The sequence below is a fragment of the Taudactylus pleione genome, unplaced genomic scaffold (genome assembly GCF_031769625.1).
Source record: "Taudactylus pleione unplaced genomic scaffold, aTauple2 ptg001624l, whole genome shotgun sequence".
In the NCBI taxonomy this organism is placed as follows: domain Eukaryota; kingdom Metazoa; phylum Chordata; class Amphibia; order Anura; family Myobatrachidae; genus Taudactylus; species Taudactylus pleione.
This window is the reverse complement of record NW_028286021.1, coordinates 71,645-94,734: the sequence shown is the minus strand read 5'-3', so window position 1 is coordinate 94,734 and position 23,090 is coordinate 71,645. Positions and strand designations below refer to the sequence as shown.

Genomic DNA, 23,090 nt, shown 5'->3' with positions numbered 1-23,090 from the left:
GGGACTACTACTACTGGGGACTACTACTACTGGGGGCACTACAAGGGGGGGCTACAACTACTGGGGGCACTACAAGGGGGGTATAACTACTACTGGGGGCACTACAAGGGGGGCTACTACTAGGGTCACTACAAGGGGAGAGGACTACTACTAGGGGCACTATATAGGGGGAGGGGACTACCACTGGGGGCACTGCATCAAGGGGCCACTGCTGGGGGCTCTATATAAAGGTCAATACTGGGGGTACTGCATAGGGGGGAGACTACAACTAGGGCCACTATGTAAGGGGCACTGCATAAGGGTTACCACTATTGGGGGCACTGCATGGGGGGTGGACTGCTACTGGGGGCACTATATAAGGGGCTTACTACTGGGGGCACAAGGGACACTGCATAGGGGGGATCACTACTGGGGGCACTATAAAAGGGGGCTTACTAATGGGGGCACAAGGGGCATCACTACTGGGGGCACTACTGAAGGCCTGCATAAGGGGGTCCTCTCCTGGGGCACTGCATATGGGCACTACGACAGGGGGCTGCCCCTAATCTTTATTTTTACTTTACATTAATTCCATATGGACCTGTCTCCTCCCTGGAACACTTAAGGGGGGGGCGCCGTAGCACACACGTTCTTATGGCACCCTGGCTACATGCTACTCCTCTGCTAAGGCCGCCTACATGCATTTGCCCCCCAGGCTAAAAGGTGCCAGCCAGTCCTTGGTTATCGGGTACACTGATGCTTGGTGCAGGTCACATCAGGTATAATAATATGTGCTGGTCCATCCCTAAATACAATATCAGTACATTACGGAAATCCTCCAGCATACACTTAGTAGCTACAAATAAATGATAGTGGCACATCCTCCTCTTAGGGCAGTCACTCTCACCCTATAACTAAGCAGTGTTCTCCTCAGAGACTCCCTAATATCCTTCCTTCCTCCTCTTGCTGGCTATGGGGATAACACAAAGGCTCTGGCCCCACACTCTCCATATTGGCATGCCCACAAATGCTCCCTCACTGCTCCCACTGTCACTCTTTGGGTCTTTTTACTCTGGTTGACTAGTTTAAGGCTCTTTCTATGGACTTGATCTTAAACTGAACCTTGATCCTAGCCTAGGTGTTAAGTGATAACTAATCACCTATTTTAAATCCTGGGCAGGCATAGAGGAGGTATTTTAATCCTCCTTTCCTGCCACTCACTCGTCTGGTCACACCTGCCCTGGGGAGGGGTCTCTCATCTCCCCCAGCTGTACAGTATTGTCAGTTACTGTAAGTAGCTCTCAGCCTAAAGGGGTTGTACAGCTATTACATTAAAGACCAATTATACAGAAATGTTCATAACTGCCATTCTCTGCATCAAAGGCGCATTTTCACCTGTGGTTATAGATATGTAACAATCACTATGAGGGTCTGTGCTGTGTCTCTCATTACCAATCCTCTCCTGTTCCTGTATACGGCCAAACATTAACACAACTCAGCAGGGACCAAAGCTCACCCATCTGCACTAATGTACATATCTACTGTATGTACTGTATGTTCTATGGTCCAGGGAAAGAAACATTGACACATAAAGAGGTGCCTCAACCCAAGCCAATAAACACTAAAATGAGCATATATTGGGAATATTGTAGCCCTATCGGAAAATATGATAACAGAATACTTAGGACTTCCATAACCATACCAAATTGTCAAAGGCCAATAGCTTTTATACAGGTTATATATTTCAGTGGTGATATATTCCTTTTATATTACAGTAAAGGGGACATTAATCTTTATCATAAACAAGTTTTATGTGAAATAATACAAGTTGCTTGTACAGTATAAGGTGATCTTCATACAGTATCCAGGAAGTCTCTTTATGCAGATAAAGATACTGTAGAGATAGTCAAACAGAGGCACATGTGTCATTGCTGCATCCTAAATATAACGTATCATTTACAAAGGAGACATCACTGCTTGGTAATTACAAGTGATGACATAACTTTTCAATAAATATAATAAAGATATTTGTCTTATACCTATTTATATACAGTACACACTGTTTGCTATTTAGATGTGCACATATAGTAGGTAATATGTAATGTATTCTTGTATTATACCACTCACAGTGCATGAATCAAGTTAATTTATAGAAATAATTAATATCAGCAGTGAATGAGCTGTTTTTCTGCAGACGGACAATTATCATGGTGATAGTGTTATTCCTGATCTCTGGAGCTATCATGCATGATTGGCTAAATCTCTCATTGTCTATGCCTGGCCCTGATGGCCCTAACTCACATAATGCTATTATATAAAGTTTCAATGTAAGAGAAAGACACCATTAGTTACCACACACGTTGTATTGATGAATGTGCACTTCTGGCTATGACCATATACATCTATACATAAATATATATATATATACATCATACTGTCTCTCTGCTTCTGATTACTGAAATGTTACAGGTGCAACAAAACCAGTTTGATAAGGAATAAACAATCTGCTATTAACTGTATGTGAATGACAAAAAATCAGCCATTAATTACTGACCAAAATCTCACACCAGCTCCGCAGGCTCAACTTCATCTTACACAGATTACCCTCCCGGTTTTTGTGGGAGGCTCTCGAATTTTCGGGTAACCCCCCGCACCCCCGGAAGGTGCCTCGTGAAGTGGGCAGAATGGGGAGAATTCCGCAGTAATTGCGGGTCCCCGTGTAAGGGGCAGGGCTGAATGACACGATTCTCCAGGAATTGCATCATTTAGCCCCGCCCCCTATTTAAATTTAAGCCAATTGAGACAATTTACCATGATGGGGGTGGGGCATAATGATGTGAACCGTCAGTCCCCACCCCCATCACAGCCCACCTGCTTCTCCTCCCCAGGCTTCTCCCGGGGAGGATAAGCAGAATATAGCTAAGTATGTATTGGGCATGTGTTTCCCACAGACAACTCCTGCTGTTATTTGCATTTCAGTTACATGGTACTGCACAGCCGCTTTCCTGCTCTTCCCTGCGCATTCTGCTCTTCCCTGCGCTTCCCTATGCTTTCCTGCTCTTCCCTTTGCTTCCCTGCTCTTCCCTGTGCATTCTGCACTTCCCTGTACTTTCCAGCTCTTCCCTGTGCATTCTGCTCTTCCCTGCGCTTTCCTGCTCTTCCCTGTGCTTTCCTGCTCTTCCCTGTGCTTTCCTGCTTTTCGCTGCGTTTCCCTGCTTTCCTGCTCTTCCCTGTGCTTTACTGCTTTTCAATGCACTTTCCTGCTCTTCCCTGCGCTTCCCTGCTCTTCCCTGTGCCCTGCTCTTCTCTGTGCTTTTCTGCTCTTCACTGCACTTTCCTGCGCTTCCCTGCACTTTCCTCCTCTTCCCTGCGCCCTGCTCTTCCCTGTGATTTTCTGCTCTTCCCTGCACTTCTCAGTGTTTTCCTGCACTTCCATGTTCTTCCCTGCTCTTTCCTGCACATTGCTGCTCTTCTCTGTGCTTTCCTGCATTTCCTATGCTTCTATGTGCTTTCCTGCTCTTCCCTGCACTTTTCTGCTCTTTCCTGTGCTTCCCTGCACTTCCTTGTGCTTTCCTGCTCTTCCATGCACTTTTCTGCTCTTCCTTGTGCTTTTCTGCTCTTCCCTGTGCTTCCTGGTGCTTTCCTGCTCTTCCCTGCGCTTCCCGATGCTTTCCTGCTCTTCCCTGTGATTTTCCGCTCTTCCCTGCACTTTCCTGTGCTTCTCAGTGTTTTCCTGTTCTTCCCTGCACTTTCCTGCTCTTCTCTGTGCTTTCCTGCTCTTCCCTGCACTTTCCTGTGCTTCTCTGTGCTTTCCTGCTCTTCCCTGTACTTTCCTGTGCTTCTCTGCTCTTCTCTGTGCTTTCCTGCTCTTCCCTGTGCTTTCCTGCTCTTCCCTGTGCTTTCCTGCTCTTCTCTGCTCTTCCCCGCTCTTCCCTGTGCCCTGCTCTTCCCTGTGCTTTTCTGCTCTTCCCTGCACATGCCTGTGCTTCTCTGTGCTTTCCTGCACTTTCCTGCTCTTCCCTGTGCTTTTCTGCTCTTCCCTGTGCTTTTCTGCTCTTCCCTGCGTTTCCCTGTGCCCTTCTCTTCCCTGTACTTTTCTGCTCTTCCCAGCACTTTCCTGCACTTCTCTATTTTCCTGCACTTTCCTGCTCTTTTCGGTGCTTTCCTGCTCTTCTCTGTGCTTCCCTGCTCTTCCCTGTGCTTTCCTGCTCTTCCCTGTGCTTTTCTGCTCTTCCCTGCACATGCCTGCGCTTCTCTGTGCTTTCCTGCTCTTCTCTGTACTTTTCTGCTCTTCCCTGCACTTTCCTGCACTTCTCTATTTTCCTGCTTTTCTCTGCACTTTCCTGCTCTTTTCGGTGCTTCCCTGCTCTTCCCTGTACTTTCCTGCTCTTCCCTGTACTTTCCTGCTCTTCTCTGCGCTTTCCTGCTCTTCCCTATGCTTTCCTGCTCTTCCCTGCACTTTCTTGCTCTTCCCTGTGCTTCCCTGCGGCTGTGCAGTACCATACAATTTGGAATCATGCCCTGTGTAAGGAACTCAAATTCACAATTAAGACCAATGCATTTGTGGTGCATAGAGTGGGGTTGGGTACAGGAGGTCAACACCTACGCTGTCTACAGTATGTTGACCTCATAATACCACTGCTGGGAACCCTGACGTGGGTGTAATGCTACTTAGAACATTACCCCTGCTAGTGTTATAACTTCATAAATGCTTGTAATACATGTCAGGCATAGTGCGCGCCAACCTCCTGCACATTCTGTACTATAAAGTGAAAGGCAAATAATACGGCAAGATGGCCTGAATCCTCCTTGTTAAGGGGCACACTTAGAAATGTTATGGGGCCTATTAATCGTCGGTGCTGAATCTTCTGTAAAATAGCAAACAAATTTCAGCTCTCATGTAATAAATTATACAATATTGGTTACAACATCACTTTAGTTTGTATAGAATGTTAAAATTTGCAACTTATATCATTTTCTTTAGAACTTACACATATCAAGGAATCTGCATCTCAGTGGTGGGGAGGGTTAGGCTATAAGAAGGGAGGGTTAGGCTATAAGAAGGGAGGGTTAGGCTATAAGAAGGGAGGGTTAGGGGGAGAAGGAGGGAGGGTTAGGGGGAGAAGGAGGGAGGGTAAGTATACTTTCTTGACCAGTGTCGGAACTAGAGATTGTTGGGCCCAGGTGCAAGAATATGCTTTTGACTCCCCTATGCAGTGCCCCAGTAGTGGTCCCCCTATGAAGTGCCCCTTATACAGAGCCCCCAGAAGTGGTCCCCCCTACAAAGTGTCCCCCCTATGCAGTGCCCCCAGTAGTAGTCCACCCTATGCAGTGGCCCCCCCTATGCAGTGCCCCAGTAGTAGTCCCCTCTATGTATTGCCCCCAGTAGTAGTCCCCCCTATGCATTGCCCCAAATAGTAATCCCCCTATGCATTGCCCTCAGTAGTAGCCCCCTATGCAGTGATCCCAGTAGTAAACCCCCTATGCAATGCCCCCAGTAGCAATCCCCCTATGCATTGCACCCAGTAGAAATCCCCCGTATGCAGTACCCCAGTAGAAATCCCCCATATGCATTGCCCCCAGTAGTAGTCCCTTCTATGTATTTCCCCAGTAGTAAACCCCCCTATGCAGTGCCCCCAGTAGTAATCCTCCCTATGCATTGCCCCCAGTAGTAATACCCCCTATGCTTTGCCTCTAGTAGCAATACCCCCTATGCATTGCCCCCAGTAGAAGTCCCTTTATGTATTGCCCCAAGTAGTAGTCCCTCCCATACAGTGCCCCCAGTAGTGGCCACCCTCCCCATACAGTGCCCCTAGTAGCGGCCCCCCTATAAAGTTCCCCTAGTAGAGCTTCCCCTATACAGTGGCCCCAGTAGTGGCTATCATCCCCATACAGTGCCCCCAGAAGTGGCCCCCAAAAAAGTGCCCCATGTAGCGGTCCGCCCTATACAGTGCCCCCAGTAGCACCCCCCTATGCTGTTCCAGTATCTGTGCCCCCTTACACACACACAAAAATGCAACTTACCTGATCCCTGCTCATGCCAATGACCACTGCTGTCCGCTCCTCAGGGCCCCCTCTCGCTATGCACTATGGGATGGGAGAGACGTCATCATGACGTCTCTCCCATCAGCTGCTGCGGGGGGAGCCGGAAGGCGGAACTCATTAGTGATGACGCAGCAGCCAATGAGAGTCTGTCTGACTCTCATTGGCTGCTATAACAAACACACAGCTGCCATCGGCTGTGTTTGAAAATTGTAGTGCAGACCGCTACTCACGGCGGTCTGCCCTTCACTTGGGCCCGGGGGACACTAGCAGGGGTGCAGCGGCAGCTGTGGGCCCCTGCACCACAGCACGCCCCGGTGCAATGCACCGGCTACACTGCCGCTAGTTCCGCCCCTGTTCCCGACCCCTGTTGGGATATCAACCATGGGGATGCTACTGTCGGCATTATATACCGATTCCCTGGGTGTATTCCCTGGTTAGGGGCTCAGATGGAAGCAAGTACATAGCAGAAAGGTTCCTACTGGTACCTGCTCTCAACTGCTGCAGTGGCTCCAGCAGCATCTTCTGAGTCATGTGAGTGTGAATTCTGGCAGATATCTGATGGAGGGATGGTCCCAGTGAGTATTCTCACCTAACCTTAGTTCCTACCCCTAACTCTCCCCTAGTACCTAACCTCACGCCCATAGCCTATTCATAACTTCCATAAGGTGACTAACCCTAACCTACCCCTAGTACCTAACCTTAACCTAACCCCCACAGCCTATCCCTAACAACAACAAGGTGACTAACCCTAACCTCCCCCTAGTACCTAACCTTAACCTAACACCCACAGCCTATCCCTAACAACCACAAGGTGACTAACCCTAACCTACCCCTAGTACCTAACCTTAACCTAACACCCACAGCCTATCCCTAACAACCACAAGGTGACTAACCCTAACCTACCCCTAGTACCTAACCTTAACCTAACCCCCACAGCCTATCCCTAACAACAAGGTGACTAACCCTAACCTACCCCTAGTACCTAACCTTAACCTAACCCCCACAGCCTATCCCTAACAACCACAAGGTCACTAACCCTAACCTCCCCCTAGTACCTAACCTTAACCTAACACCCACAGCCTATCCCTAACAACCACAAGGTGACTAACCCTAACCTACCCCTAGTACCTAACCTTAACCTAACCCCCACAGCCTATCCCTAACAACCACAAGGTGACTAACCCTAACCTCCCCCTATTACCTAAACTTAACCTAACCCCCACAGCCTATGCCTAACAACCACAAGGTGACTAACCCTAACCTCCCCTAGTACCTAAACTTAACCTAACCCCCACTGCCTATCCCTAACAACCACAAGGTCACTAACCCTAACCTCCCCCTAGTACCTAACCTTAACCTAACCCCCACAGCCTATCCCTAACAACCACAAGGTGACTAACCCTAACCTCAAGCATCCTAACCTCCCCATAGTGCCTAAACCATAACACTCCCATCCCATAAGCTAACACTAATGTCAACAATATGATAATGTCCACATTTTACTTGTTGACTTTTTGCCTGCTAACATTTTAACTATGTTAACATCATAAATCGAAATTGTGGTATTGACATTATTATTGTGGACCTAATGATTACATTCCTTTTATAGTTGCCCAGAAGGAGAACACATCATTGATGGACCTCAGAGCAGTGAATGAGAGACTGCTATAACTACTTACCAATGCTTTAGCCCCTCCCCTCTTGCCCTCAGATTGGGGGGATAGGTGAGATTTGTGACATCCTGGCCCTGCCTTCTGCTGTACAAATCATGTCATTAAGCCCCCTTACCACTCACTTCACTGGGAAGGCGGTCAGGATCCGGGATGCTGATCTATTGTACCCAAAATTGTCACGTCTCCCTGGAAGTCTGGGAAAGTATGCATTTTATTACTCATGATACTTTCCTCTATTGCTCATGATACTGTCCTCTATTACTCATAATGCTGACCTCTATTACTCATGATACTGTCCTCTATTACTCATAATGCTGACCTCTATTACTCATGATACTGACCTCTATTACTCATTATACTGATCTCTATTACTCATGATACTGTCCTCTATTACTCATGATACTGTCCTCTATTACTCATAATGCTGACCTCTATTACTCATTATACTGTCCTCTATTACTCATGATACTGACCTCTATTACTCATTATACTGATCTCTATTACTCATTATACTGACCTCTATTACTCATGATACTGACCTCTATGACTCATGATACTGATCTCTATTACTCATGATACTGTCATCTATTAATCATGATATTGACCTCAATTATTCATGATACTCTCCTCTATTACTCATGATACTGACCTCTATTACTCATGATACTGACCTCTATTACTCATGATACTGACCTCTATTACTCATGATACTGACCTCTATTACTCATGACACTGACCTCTATTACTCATGATACTGACCTCTATTACTCATGATACTCTACTCTATTACTCATGATACTGACCTCTGTTACTCATGATACTGACCTCTATTACTCATGATACTGACCTCTATTACTCATGATACTCTACTCTATTACTCATGATACTGACCTCTATTACTCATGATACTGACCTCTATTACTCATGATACTCTACTCTATTACTCATGATACTCTACTCTATTACTCATGATACTGACCTCTATTACTCATGATACTGACCTCTATTACTCATTATACTGTCCTCTATTACTCATGATACTGACCTCTATTACTCATGATACTGATCTCTATTACTCATGATTACTCATGATACTGACCTCTATTACTCATGATACTGACCTCTATTACTCATTATACTGTCCTCTATTTCTCATGATACTGACCTCTATTACTCATGATACTGACCTCTATTACTCATGATACTGATCTCTATTACTCATGATTACTCATGATACTGACCTCTATTACTCATGATACTGACCTCTATTACTCATGATACTGTCCTCTATTACTCATGATACTGACCTCTATTACTCATGATACTGACCTCTATTACTCATGATACTCTACTCTATTATTCATGATACTGACCTCTATTACTCATGATACTGACCTCTATTACTCATGATACTGTCCTCTATTACTCATGATACTGACCTCTATTACTCATGATACTGTCCTCTATTACTCATGATAATGACCTCTATTAAATATTAGGGGTGTGCACCGGCCACTTTTCGTGTTTTGTGTTTTGGTTTTGGATCTGGATCTTTCTTCGTGTTTTGGATCTGGATTGGTTTTGCCAAAACCACCCTTGCGTGTTTTGGGTTCTGGGTTTTGTGTTTTGGATCTGTATTTTTTTGAAAAAAAGCATAAAAACAGCTAAAATCACAGAATTTGTAGGTTTTTCTGCTCCTATGCTATTATTAACCTCAATAACCTTAATTTCCACTCATTTCCAGTCTATTCTGAATACCTCACACCTCACAATAGTGTTTTTATGTCCAAAAGGTTGCACCGAGGTAGCTGGATGACTATGCTAAGCGACACAAGTGGGCGGCACAAACACGTGACCCATCTAGGCGTGAAACTGCAGTGGCAGACAGGATGGCATTGAAAAACTAGGCCCCAAACTGTACATAATGCAAAGAAAAAAAAGAGGTGCAAGATGGAATTGTCCTTGGGCCCTCCCACCCACCCTTATGTTGTATAAACAGGACATGCACACTTTAACAAACCAATCAATTCAGCGCCAGGGTCTGCCACACAACTGTGGCTGAAATGATTGGTTCGTTTGGGCCCCCACAAAACAAGCTGGCAATTTATCTGTCCCTGCACAAACTGGCTCTACGGAGGCAAGATGTCATCCTCATCCTCCTCATCCACCGATTCCTCACCCTCTTCAGTGTGTACATCCTCATCCTCACAGAGTATTAATTCGTCCCTGCTGGAACCACAGGTCCCTCTGTACGTTCTGGAGGCTGGTCTCCCTGGAAGAGTTGATAATTCATTTTATGAACATCATCTTCTCCACATTTTGTGGAAGCAACCTCCTACGCCTTTCGCTGACAAGGTTCCCGGCTGCACTAAACACTCTTTCGGAGTACACACTGGAGGGGGGGCAGGGACCTCCAAATTGCTTCTTTTTCCTGCCAGTACAGGTACGGACTGTCTGACATGCCTACTTGGATGCTGTCACCGATGTAATCCTTTAACAGACAGACGCACGCTTGTCGCTGCTGCTTTGAGGATTCAAGTGCGGCTACAGCCCACACAATTCACAAAGACAGAAAAAAAAAAGAATATTTTTATTGTTTGTGGAGCACACTTTGAGGGTTACACCACCCTTTAACAGACAGACGCACGCTTGTCGCTGCTGCTTTGAGGATGCAAGTGCGGCTACAGCCCACACAATTCACAAAGACAGAAAAAAGAAGAAGAATATTTTAATTGTTTGTGTAGAACACTTTGAGGTGTCACCACCCTTTAACAGACAGACGCACGCTTGTCGCTGCTGCTTTAAGGATGCAGGTGCGGCTACAGCCCACACATTTCACAAAGACCGAAAAAAAAAGAACAATATTTTAATTGTTTGTGTAGAACACTTTGAGGGTGTCACCACCCTTTAACAGACAGACGCACGCTTGTCGCTGCTGCTTTAAGGATGCAGGTGCGGCTACAGCCCACACATTTCACAAAGACCGAAAAAAAAAGAACAATATTTTAATTGTTTGTGTAGAACACTTTGAGGGTGTCACCACCCTTTAACAGACAGACGCACGCTTGTCGCTGCTGCTTTAAGGATGCAGGTGCGGCTACAGCCCACACATTTCACAAAGACCAAAAAAAAAAGAACAATATTTTAATTGTTTGTGTAGCACACTTTGAGGGTGTCACAACCCTTTAACAGACAGACGCACGCTTGTCGCTGCTGCTTTAAGGATGCAGGTGCGGCTACAGCCCACACAATTCACAAAGACAGAAAAAAAATAACAATATTTTAATTGTTTGTGTAGCACACTTTGAGGGTGTCACCACCCTTTAACAGACAGACGCACGCTTGTCGCTGCTGCTTTGAGGATGCAGGTGGAATCTAGACGGGATTTGGAACCGAGGACACACTACCTCCATCAATTGTCTAAATCCCACTGCACTAATGTCGGATACCGGACACACGTCTAACACCAACATAGCAGTCAAGGCCTCAGTTATACGTTTTGCTTCAGGATGACTGCTGTCGTACTTCATCCTCATCGCTAGGGACTGTTGGAGGGTCAATTGTTTAGTAAAAGTAGTGATGTTCCTACTTCCTCTCTGGGATGATGAACAACTCCCAGCAGCAGCAACAGCACTAGGAGGAAGTGGTTCTTGATCTTTCCCTATTTTATTTTTATCGGAGAAAGTTTGGTCCTCCATTTATGTTATATTGATATATATACGTGCGGCTAAAGCGCACACAAACACAGAAAATATTATTTTATTTTTGCTGGAGAGTAGTGCACTTTGTGGGTTACACCACCCTTTAAGAAATGAGCCAGCCGGCTCTTTACTTATGGGACACAGGCGCACGCTTGGCGCTGCTCCTTTGTTGATGCACGTGCAGCCACAGTGCACACAATTCACAAACACAGAAAATAATTTTTTTTTTGGTTTGGACTGGAGTGTACTTTCGGGGGTTACAGCACCCTTAACGGTCAAGCCAGCCGGCCCTTTACTTATGACACAGGCGCACGCTTGGCACTACTTTGTTGATGCACGTGCGGCTACTGCGCACACAATTCACAAACACAAAAAATTATTTTTTTTTTGGTTTGGACTGTAGTGTACTTTTGGGGGTTACATCACCCTTAACGGTCAAGCCAGCCGGCCCTTTACTTATGACACAGGCGCACGCTTGGCACTACTTTGTTGATGCACGTGCGGCTACTGCACACACAATTCACAAACACAGAAAATAATTTTTTTTTTGGTTTGGACTGGAGTGTACTTTCGGGGGTTACAGCACCCTTAACGGTCAAGCCAGCCGGCCCTTTACTTATGACACAGGCGCACGCTTGGCACTACTTTGTTGATGCACGTGCGGCTACTGCGCACACAATTCACAAACACAGAAAATTATTTTTTTTTTGGTTTGGACTGGAGTGTACTTTCGGGGGTTACAGCACCCTTAACGGTCAAGCCAGCCGGCCCTTTACTTATGACACAGGCGCACGCTTGGCACTACTTTGTTGATGCACGTGCGGCTACTGCGCACACAATTCACAAACACAGAAAATAATTTTTTTTTTGGTTTGGACTGGAGTGTACTTTCGGGGGTTACAGCACCCTTAACGGTCAAGCCAGCCGGCCCTTTACTTATGACACAGGCGCACGCTTGGCACTACTTTGTTGATGCACGTGCGGCTACTGCGCACACAATTCACAAACACAGAAAATAATTTTTTTTTTGGTTTGGACTGGAGTGTACTTTCGGGGGTTACAGCACCCTTAACGGTCAAGCCAGCCGGCCCTTTACTTATGACACAGGCGCACGCTTGGCACTACTTTGTTGATGCACGTGCGGCTACTGCGCACACAATTCACAAACACAGAAAATAATTTTTTTTTTGGTTTGGACTGGAGTGTACTTTCGGGGGTTACAGCACCCTTAACGGTCAAGCCAGCCGGCCCTTTACTTATGACACAGGCGCACGCTTGGCACTACTTTGTTGATGCACGTGCGGCTACTGCGCACACAATTCACAAACACAGAAAATAATTTTTTTTTTGGTTTGGACTGGAGTGTACTTTCGGGGGTTACAGCACCCTTAACGGTCAAGCCAGCCGGCCATTTACTTATGACACAGGCGCACGCTTGGCACTACTTTGTTGATGCACGTGCGGCTACCGCGCACACAATTCACAAACACAGAAAATAATTTTTTTTTGGTTTGGACTGGAGTGTACTTTCGGGGGTTACAGCACCCTTTAACGGTCAAGCCAGCCGGCCCTTTACTTATGACACAGGCGCACGCTTGGCACTACTTTGTTGATGCACGTGCGGCTACTGCGCACACAATTCACAAACACAGAAAATATATTATTTTTTTAGCACTTGGGGGGAGCACCCCTGATGGACAGAGCACCCCCTGGACAACACTGCAGCACTCCTTTAGGACTGGGACACTGCACAGGACTTTGGAGTGGACACAGCCCCTATGGAGAACTGACTGCACAACACAGTCCAGCCAGCCCCTATGGACTTTGAAGTAGTGGACACAGCCCCTATTAACAACAGCAGCACAGCACAACACAGCCAGCCCCTATGGACTTTGAAGTAGTGGACAACAGCAGCACTACACTACACTACACAGCCCTAACTCCCACCCTCCCTCTTCACTGTCCACAGCCGAGTGAGAAAATGGCGCCGACGTGGGTACCTTATATAGGATCCAAAACCCGCGAGACTCGGAAGGCGGGATGATGACGTTTTGCCTCGATTTCAGATCCGAGTCAGGCGGGAAAAGTCGAGCCTGATTCGGATCGGACTCGGATCGGGGGGGCTCGGGGGGGTTCGGATTTCAGAAATCCGAACCCGCTCACCCCTATTAAATATGTGCATTTTGCTCATAATACATACTCACAAAACAATGTTAAATATTGTGTAAAATGTCTACTAGTAGAACCATAGAGAATATGTCTGTAAGGGTGTGCGCACGGATTTGTATGCTGTGCTGTAAGTTAGGCGTAATTGTGCATAAAATGGACGTGTCAGCATCACAAAGCCTCATTATAAGATATTATAAGAGATTGTGTAGCAATATGTGTTTTATTCAGCAAACGAACCCTAAACATATGAACATCAGTTTGTTTCCCAGCCTAATTGCAGGTATTGCATGCTGTATGCTGGGTAGCGCAGGTCACTCTGTCCCCTCATAGGTTAAGCTTCCCATGGATTATCAGCGGTGGAAAGATGACCACCTCTAAAGAGTTTTGGAAGAATAATTCTCTGCACCTTGCTAAGTAGTAGATAAGGGGACTGTCAGGGCAGAGGAGTGAGATTCTGACTGTAAGATACCGTATTGGGGCTGCACTGGGGGATTTCAACATACAAATGTGCAAATTAGATCATGAAAGCACTGTAGAAATATCCTTTGTAAAACTTGAATAAAATGCTCAGGTCTCGGGGGTGCATTTTGGAAGGATCTCATTTAGCAGGCATATTTAGCAAAATCGGTGCAGAAAAATAAAGAACAGAGCAGCGCACACAAATATGGATTTTATTCCCAGAACAGATCTTATGAAAACACTGCAGAATTTATATTCAGAATCATTAGTTTAGAATTAATAAGCGCAATCCACAAAACATAAGCATCGTCTACCAAATGTAATGTTTCCACTGCAATACTGTACCCCCCTTCTCTGTACATTTTGGGTCAGTATGGCACTCTTATTCTTTCAGGGTTGGTTCATAGCTGAAATGATTATTAAGGGCTTCTAGAGTTATATTTCAGCCTATGGGGCCTATTCATCATAACTAAAAACTCTCTGGAGGTAATTAGGTTTAGAACTTGCATGGAGTTCTACCTAATTACTGGAGGATTCATCATTCCTCATCTCCATAAGTATCTTCTGTATTCCGAAAAGCTGTCATTTTTGCGATGACAACTTTTCAGAAAATAGATACTTTTCCCTGCCTATACCTACCTTACCGCAGCTGTAATCAGTGCTCTACCTTACCGCAGCTGTAATCAGTGCTCTACCTTACCGCAGCTGTAATCAGTGCTCTACCTTACCGCAGCTGTAATCAGTGCTCTACCTTACCGCAGCTGTAATCAGTGCTCTACCTTACCGCAGCTGTAATCAGTGCTCTACCTTTCCGCAGCTGTAATCAGTGCTACGCATGCGCTGTTACATTCGTAAAGTGATGCATGTGCAGCATTGATTACAGCTGCTGTAATTCTGTGTCCGCCCGCCACCCTCCCCCCGCTCCCCTATACCAACTACCTGGCTTTCTGGCTGCAGTTGCGGACCCCGGACCTCCCATGTGAAGATTTTTTTAAAACATCTTTTAAACTTTTTTTTTTTCAAACTTTACTGTGTTCTGCAAACACAGTTTGTGTCAGAGCTGGAGCCAGAGGAGGGACCAGGGAGAGACAGAGGGAGCCGAGGAGGACCTGCTCACGCTGAAAGCAGGTAAGTATATCCCGCTGTACGCCACCTGAGAGTAGCGTATAGTAACACCATCAAATTCCGAAAATACATCATTTGATGAATCGCCTAATTTCTACATCCCCATACTAATGTACTAATGTACTAATGTATGGGGAGTGTGGAAATTAACACAGACGGACTTAACCAGGAGATATTAGTGATCAGTGATATCTCCTTTGTTAATGAATACTAAAATAACGGTCATTAAGGAAAATGTCCTTAAAACCGTTATTTTAGTGTTGATGAATAGGCCCCTGTAACTGAGAACTGTGGTTCTGATGCCTGTGATATATAGAATATCTGTATGTAGAGGAGAAGAGAATGTAAAACTTTGAACTCTACAGACCTCCAGCTGTCTACCTTCCCCTCCTCATATCCATGACATGGCCCCGGACACACAGCCCTGTCTGCACTAATATAATCACAGGAGTGGACAATTCCCATCCAATACGTTCTTCTCCTGCATGCTGGGACGGGTATCAAAGTGAGGCACTAATACATCCTGGCCCAGATACCCCCAATGTCATGAAGAGTGGGATGGGACCATGAAGCAGAGTGCTGGGATGGTTCTCGTCAGCTCTCCATGTTTCTGTTCCATGCATCCTACAAGCCAACACAGCTGTCACAGAGGTGCTGCTCGCACTCCCAAACTTATGGCCCTGGCTGTGATCAGTCCAATTTATCTGAGTGACTACAGATCGTTCTAGCCCCATAGACTAAAACATTGAGGATGAAAGGGAGCTGATCCCTGATATCTTAAAGTGGGTGTTCTGGGTCAAACACACCTATAAGTGAAATTGTTCTTACTTAAGTACGGGCTTTTAAATGTGTTGTTTTTCATAAGATAAGAGACGTTGTGGGTAAGAGAAAGCCTAAAGCTTTGTCAGTGTTAGGCGTGTTCCCTGTCCCATTGTATTAGGCGTGTTCCCTGTCCCATTATGTAGCCATGTCCCCATAGTGACACAGCCATGAGAGCATTGTGACATGGCTACTTACACTGTCACTATTCTTGTATCTGAAAGGTTGGGAGCTATGGACAACCAAAGGTTATAAACAATATCGAGTGACCAACCTACGAATATCCCTAGATGAGATTTCAGGTGACAGTATTAATTTATGGGGTGAACATATCTTCATTATCTCCTAAGATTTAGTCCAGGAAAAGGAAACATAATTCAACCACCGTCCAATCTTGTACAAGATTATAACAAATATCTAAGGTAACAATTCACTATAGAGAAATGTCATTTACCACACCAAATGTTCACTTACAGTATTTCTATAATAAATGACTTTGCATATTGCAGCAAATACAGATATTAAAGGGATATTTACTGACATTGTTCACAGGCATTACTTCCAACCATCACACTGTCACAATCTGTTATTTATGGTCCTCATGGATAAGGTATGTCTGGTTACTGTGGGTCTGCCTGGTTCCATGTGCACCTGTCATAGGTGCGCGTGGCAATTAAAGGGTTATAGAATGGTGACCAGCTGTTCAGCATTAAGCTTCTCCCTCCATGATGCGGGCACATCGTCTCTGTGATGACTACGCCCATATCCCAGTATGCAGGGGTCAAAGTGGGCAGGAAAGGGGTGGAACTGAGATCCGTCACCTGTAATAGTAGGTGGAACTAGTTCTACCTCCACCAAGTTCCTGCACAGAAGTCCCACAGACAGAGAGCCCCTCACTGTCTGCCTACGGAGGCTCAATTTCTTCAGAAAAAAACAGCATATAGGTAAGGAAAGAATCAAGCGAAGGCAATACATAGGGGATGCAAAAAAACATTGGGCATCCAAGTGACATAGGGTTTTTCATGGGGACCCCACAAACTAGTCTCAGAGGCACGGCAGAAAAATAACACTGATGATATAGAACCTTTTTTTTCTTTTTAAGTGATCTAACATTGTAGTCTCAGCTGATGACAGGATTGCTAAAAAAGCATCTAAAATGAATTTCACACTGTCATAGTCCCCAAAGATTCTGGGGGCCCAGGCAGCCCCCAGTCATTCACTTTACCATTTTCTATACACAACAAACTGTTCTTGGATGGTTGGGAGAAGTTGCTCTTGGAGGATGTTTTGGTACCATTCTTTATTCATTGCTGTGTTCTTAGGCAAAATTGTGAGTGAGCCCACTCCCTTGGCTGAGAAGCAACCCCACACATGAATGGTCTCAGGATGCTTCACTGTTGGTATGACACAGGACTGACTGTAGATCTCCCCTTTCCTTCTATCGACAAGCGTTTTTCCAGATGCAAAAAAAAATATGAAAGGGGATTCATCAGAGAAAATAACTTTACCCCAGTCCTCAGCAGTCCAATCCCTGTACCTTTTGCAGAATATCAGTCTGTCCCTGATGTTTTTCCTGGAGAGAAGTGGCTTCTTTGCTGCCCTTCTTGACACCAGGCCATCCTCCAAATGTCTTTGTCCTGTGTCATGCCAACAGTAAAGCATCCTGAGACCATTCATGTGTGGGGTTGCTTCTCAGCCAAGGGAGTGGGCTCACACACAAGTTTTCCTAAGAACACAGCCATGAATAAAGAATGGTACCAAAACATCCTCCAAGAGCAACTTCTCCCAACCATCCAAGAACAGTGATGAACAATGCCTTTTCCAGCATGATGGAGCACCTTACCATAAGGCAAAGGTGATAACTAAGTGGCTTGGGGAACAAAACATCAAAATTTTGGCTCCATGACCAGTAAACTCCCTAGACCTTAATCCCATTTAGAATTTGTGGTCAATCCTCAAGAGGCGGGTGGACAAACAAAAACCCACAAATTCTGACATACTCCAAGCATTGATTAGGCAAGAATGGGCGGCCATTAGTCAGTATGTGGCCCAGAAGGTGAGTGACAGCATGCCAGGGCGAATTGCAGAGGTCTTGAAAAAGAAGGGTCAACACTGCAAATATTCAACTCTTTGCATAAACTTAATGTATTTGTCAATAAAATCCTTTGACACTTATGTAATGGCTGTAATGTTACCTCAGTATACCATAGTAACATCTGACACTTATGTAATGCTGTAATGTTACCTCAGTATACCATAGTAACATCTGACACTTATGTAATGCTGTAATGTTACTTCAGTATACCATAGTAACATCTGACACTTATGTAATGCTGTAATGTTACCTCAGTATACCATAGTAACATCTGACACTTATGTAATGCTGTCATTATACATCAGTATACCATAGTAACATCTGACACTTATGTAATGCTGTAATGTTACCTCAGTATACCATAGTAACATCTGACACTTATGTAATGCTGTAATGTTACCTCAGTATACCATAGTAACATCTGACACTTATGTAATGCTGTAATGTTACCTCAGTATACCATGGTAACATCTGACACTTATGTAATGCTGTAATGTTACCTCAGTATACCATAGTAACATCTGACACTTATGTAATGCTGTAATGTTACCTCAGTATACCACAGTAACATCTGACACTTATGTAATGCTGTAATGTTACCTCAGTATACCATGGTAACATCTGACACTTATGCCATGCTGTAATGTTACCTCAGTATACCATAGTAACATCTGACACTTATGTAATGCTGTAATGTTACCTCAGTATACCATAGTAACATGTGACACTTATGTAATGCTGTAATGTTACTTCAGTATACTGTACCATAGTAACATCTGACAAAAAGGTCTAAAAACACTGAAGCAGCAAACTTTGTGAAAACCAATACTTGTGTCATCCTCAAAATATGGCTGTAGTAGCCAGTATCCCGATTAATTCCTTCCTCGTTAGTATAGTGGTAAGTGTCCCCTCCTGGATTTGGGTGACTTGCTAGAATGATCACCAGGTGACCTCCAGCTGCCCAGTCTTCTGGCTTTACAGACTTTTCATATACATGTAATTTACAGCTGATAGAACGACATGAAAGTGCGCGATCTGCATGATATGAAGAAAAGTGGCATTTTCTGGCATGATCAGAGTTATCACATAGTGACCGGCTCACACCTATCTCCTGCATAACAGGTGACACTACCCAGCAGGTGCGCTCTGCGCCCACACGTCACATGTTTCAAGGGTCATCACACCAGGGTCTACACCAATAGCAGCTACATAGGGAATATATTCACCAACAAATGCAGATTAAAAAGCATTTAATAAGCATAACTGTATTATATTCATAGCAATGAAAGTACACAAAAGCCATGTATAGACCAGCAGCACCCAATCAATGGGCAGGCAGAGAGTAACGTGTTCCCAAAGAAAACCAAATAAATTCATTGCAGACACATAGTGCTAAAGTCTGTTACTGTAATATGTGCTGAACCATGTGTCTGCAATGAATTCATTCGGTTTATTGTTTTTAAATTAAATAATCCCTAAACTTGAAGAAGTACCAGTTATTGCTACTTTAGATAAAGCTGGAGGGGAGCAGAGCACATACTGAGGAAGACTTCTAGATTACACTAAATGTCCGCGACAACAGGCTACTGTCAGTGAGCTATAACCAGGGCAGAATGTAAAAGTATACTATGGGGTAAATGTAATAGCCTACGACTTGCAGCCTTCGGCGAGATCCCAAACAATATGGCCGATGTTTTATAGTGGCAATAATTTAAAAGGGAAAAACCAGACTGGCCACTTTAAAATATCGGACATACTCGCCAGGGTATCACGGGCTATTACATTTACTCAGACTGTATGTTATACTAAGCAGAAGAGAGAACATGTAGTTATTGTGCAGTATTTCATATAATGATAATGCTACTTGCTAAATAATAGAAGAATAATTGATTTCAAGAAATGAAACACACAAATGTAATAGAATATACAGTATATTAGTCTACAGGCTCACATTCTGTAAATCAGATCCAATGTGCAAGTTCCTACCTTTCTTGTACACCGTACACTTGTTAGATTTCTGCTCCAATGCTCATATTCTGGTGCTCAGTTCAGAAAATGTGATTCTAAAAAAAAAAAAGACAATTAATCTTTTTATGATATAATATATATTTAAAAGACAAGTTATTATCAGCACACAAAATAAAAGGTTTCAGCAGTGTTAGTTCTAGTTAATTATAATGTTATCAAAGAATGAACTCAAGGGGTTTATTTTGTTATATTTTTCTTTTTGTTTCAATGTACAGATAGTGACATACCTACCACACATACTCATCCCTGGTGCGCACAGGAACAACCATTTTCCGTAAAACTCCACCTATTTTAACCTAAACTCTGTTGACCACTATCGAGGTCAAAGAATCAGCGCGGCGGCGTTAATTGCATCATCAAGTTACTTCCCCCTCTTCTTATTTATACCTGCCCACCAGCATTGCTACAGCAATAAAAGTAGGCAAATACAATGTATTCTTCTAGTTGTGTATTTGTACACTGACTGCAGTAACAAATCCTGGCTGGCCGTATTGGCCTCACCTGTAATAACCGGCAGGGGCGCGTGGAGAAATGACCGGTCTGGACTGCAGTCGCCTTACTGAACAGTGAAATCTTCCATATCTTTACATTCCCACCCTTCAGAGGGCAGATTGTACATCTTACTTGTTTGCCCCCTATAACTGCCCTTCCCCAGACTGTCTTGCACCAGAGCAGAAATCCATGGCCCCAAGCTCCCTCACATTTCCTAAGTACAATAAATAAAAGTATTCTCCCCCAGTAAATGATGATCATTCTTTTTCTAAGCATGGGATACACATTGGTGGGGGGACAACACCATCATCACTGGATAACATGGGCAAATAATCCACCCAACAGGGGAACCGGCTGCAATCAATGTACGTTGTATGTGCTCAATCCTCTCTTCAATGCGGGGAATGACAGTCGGGATGATTGAACATGTTTTATAATCAAATTAAATGATCTCGACTGATTTTCTTCTTTCATTCATGTACACACATTGATAATAGATGTGCATCAGCCGTATATTAATACTAATAGTTTAGTGTATGCGCGGTTTATGAACGGGTAGAAGATTCTACTTTGCAGCTTAGACGCGCCAAGTGCCGCGCTGGAGACTTTTTCACAAAGTACGACAAGAGTACAATGCACGGGTGCCCTGACATCTCATGCAGCTTCTGTGTGCGACTAATCTGGGTAAAAACGCACAAGACAGGATCCAGATAGGAGTGACCGGCGCACTGTCCTGCGCCATCAATTGATATGCTGAATCTGCAACTTTGCGCTTATTCCTTTGTAACAAAATACTAAACTAGAACAATAGAAGCAAAATTCTATGTGGCGAGGTTGTGGATAAAATGGAACATTCAGGAAAAAGTACAAAAGAACGTTAAGCGCTACCCATGGCCCCTGGATCCAAACGGCACAGTAATACTAGGTGAATGAGGACGCATCTAAGGCTGGTGGTGCGTATTACACGCAGCGCAGGATGGACAGGTAAGGCAGCCGACCAATCAGGCGCAACAAACTGAAGCCCCCCGGCTCTTTCCATCTGTACCATTAATTACTGTGGGTGATTTTCTCTATGTCTTTCATGCTCTATCTTGTTAAAATCTGAATATGTTCATGATTTTTAACTAAAATGAGTTGTAACTAATGGCAGCATCAATAGCAACAGATAATGTAAATATAACACGTGTAGTATTAAACTTAATTTGCACCTAAATGACAATGAACTCTGTCTGAACAGAGCTCTTTGTAATTATGCCAAATACGACAGCTTAGGATCTGTCAGCTATATGCACCAAAGTGGCCATTTGGGCTGTTTCCTGGCTGAAATGTCCCATTTCAATCTGTAAACTGACACTTCCCAATGTATAAAAGCTGGAAATAACACATCAACAAAGTATCGTACAAAAGGCTTCTCCCTCCATATAACGCTGCTCTCGAAACCCAGCATAAAATAACAGCTAAATAAAACAGAGAATAAAAATACCAAGAAAAATCAGTTAAGCTCTAATTTAGCTAATTACATTCTCCCTCCCCCCACAGGAGATATAATTACATGAAACACAACAAATAGAGTCCAAAAACTAGGAGAGAAATTAAAGCCATCTTAGAAGAGAACAAAGGAGGAAAAAAATATCTATGTTCTTTGTAACTTCTGCTGCTACTCAGGGCGCCCACTGAGATGAGTGGGGAGCGTGGAGAGGCGCGATACTCGCCTATAAACAAGTGCGTATAAGAGATGTTTCTGAAAAAACAAAGAACAAAAAAAACAAGAATAATTGCAATAGTTGTTTAAAGCCATTCCTGCATGCTATTAGTTTTCATTAAGCTGTCAGAACACCATTATATCCTAATTTAAACTGTGGCTTCTAATGCTCACTTGAAGATAACACGAGTCTTGTTTTTCTGTTTGAGGTTCCGGCTTTGCTCCGCTCAAACCATAAGTGCTCAGGGCTTTGACGTGATTAATAGCTGAGCATTCTCCATTTAAATACAGCCCATGTTTCCAATTTTCTATCACTGGCTACTTTCCTCCATGTTACACAGCAGCTCATACAAATCCAACAATGGTTCTATCATTTATTTTCTGTTTGTTTGTAGTTGTTTATTTAAACCAAATCGGAAACAATTGGATTCCTACAAGGTCCACCTGTCTGCCCACATGCACTCACACACAGGTCCACCTGCCTGCCCACATGTCTGCCCACGTGCACTCACACACAGGTCCACCTGCCTGCCCACGTGCACTCACACACAAGGTCCACCTGCCTGCCCACGAGCACTCACACACAGGGTCCACATGTCTTCCCACGTGCACTCACACACAAGGTCCACCTGCCTGCCCACATGTCTGCCCACGAGCACTCACACACAGGGTCCACATGTCTTCCCACGTGCACTCACACACAAGGTCCACCTGTCTGCCCACATGCACTCACACACACAAGGTCCACCTGTCTGCCCACTTGTCTGCCCACGTGCACTCACACACAAGGTCCACCTGTCTGC

At 44.5% G+C, this 23,090-nt stretch overlaps 1 protein-coding gene across 1 annotated transcript in view; it reads right to left on the bottom strand.

The window, feature by feature from the left end:
- Positions 1–20,123, bottom strand: part of ESRRG (estrogen related receptor gamma) — a 523,236-nt gene extending 503,113 nt beyond the window's left edge. Inside the window, exon 1 of the mRNA XM_088464267.1 lies at positions 20,052–20,123. The gene's annotated coding sequence lies outside the window, so the exon portion shown is untranslated. The remainder of the gene's footprint in view (positions 1–20,051) is intronic.
- Between the last annotated feature and the right edge of the window lie 2,967 nt (positions 20,124–23,090).